Source organism: Trichechus manatus, unplaced genomic scaffold (assembly GCF_000243295.1).
Source record: "Trichechus manatus latirostris isolate Lorelei unplaced genomic scaffold, TriManLat1.0 scaffold00017, whole genome shotgun sequence".
Classification (NCBI taxonomy): domain Eukaryota; kingdom Metazoa; phylum Chordata; class Mammalia; order Sirenia; family Trichechidae; genus Trichechus; species Trichechus manatus.
The window spans coordinates 21657301-21658460 of record NW_004443953.1 but is presented as its reverse complement, the minus strand read 5'-3'; the positions used below and the strand labels follow the sequence as shown (position 1 = coordinate 21658460).

General features: G+C 42.4%; 1 pseudogene; it reads right to left on the bottom strand.

The window, feature by feature from the left end:
- Positions 1–317: 317 nt before the first annotated feature.
- Positions 318–1160, bottom strand: part of LOC111819748 (ret finger protein-like 4B) — a 3206-nt pseudogene continuing 2363 nt past the window's right edge.

Sequence of the window (1160 nt, the reverse complement as noted above, 5' to 3'; positions counted from 1 at the left end):
GAACAAATGTATAGTATTATCTCTAATCATCATGGCTATTCATTCAGCTGAGATATACAATTATCCCCATTTATAGACAAGGAAACTGAGGCTGAGAGAGCTTAATAATATCCCCTAAGACTCCATAATTTTATTTAGTTGCAAAGCTTACAAAATCTACAGAAGTCACTCAGCTACAAAGTTTACAAAAAAAGAAAAACCATAACATCTACAGAATCTTTCCACTCTAGCATGTTGTCTCTCCCTCAGTTATTCTGATGTTTCTCAAGGTCAACTCTCATTCATCTTCAGAAAGCCTCTAGAAAGAACTCAGTTTCTCATGGACAGATTCTCAGAGGGGCTCCACCGTCACCTTCTCCAGGCTGCTCAGGACAAAAGAATGGACGCAAAGTCTCGGAACGGGAGAGTTGACTATCTGTATAGATGAGGACATCATTTCTAACATCAAAAAACTTTACTTCTTCCATCTCAACATCCAGGAAAATTCCCACACGGTGAAGACTAGGGCTTGCAGAAATTCTGATCTGTGGGAAGGAGCTGCTATAGATTGCTCCTGCCTTCATGCTAATGATCCAGAAGCCAAGCTCAGAGGATAAACTGCTCTTCCTTTTTCTGTCCACAGAGTCCTTGCAGACACCTAGAGACCATTCTTTCCCCTCTCCTACTTCTACCTCCCAGTAATGGCGGCCAGTGGAGAAGTGGGGTGTGCCGAGGACACAGGTCATGTGAGTGAATCTATTGGATCTTCCATAGAGTTGTTGCAGATCTTCCCACATTGAACGCTCTTGAGGTCACTGGAGAGCACAAGTAAGGGGTTGGCAGTAGCTGCATCCAGGGTCATATCTTCTCAGGACCTCAGGAGTCTATCACTCAAGTGCAGTCTTTGCTCCAGCAGGGGACCATGCTGCTTGATGAGAATTGTCAATGCTCTCATTTCCTATTCTTCTGAAAAAGGTTTCTCATTTATTCCTTGACACAGAGCGCAGATCAATATTGGCTCTTCCCTTCTAAGAATCCAAGTTTTAATGCAAGCACGGCAGAGGATGTGTGCACAGGAGAGAGAAAGTCGTTTAGAGAAAAAAGCCAGACAAACAGAACATGTCGCCTTTGCTTTCAGATTCTTTTTTTTTTCTTTTTTTAATATTTTATTGTACTTCAGG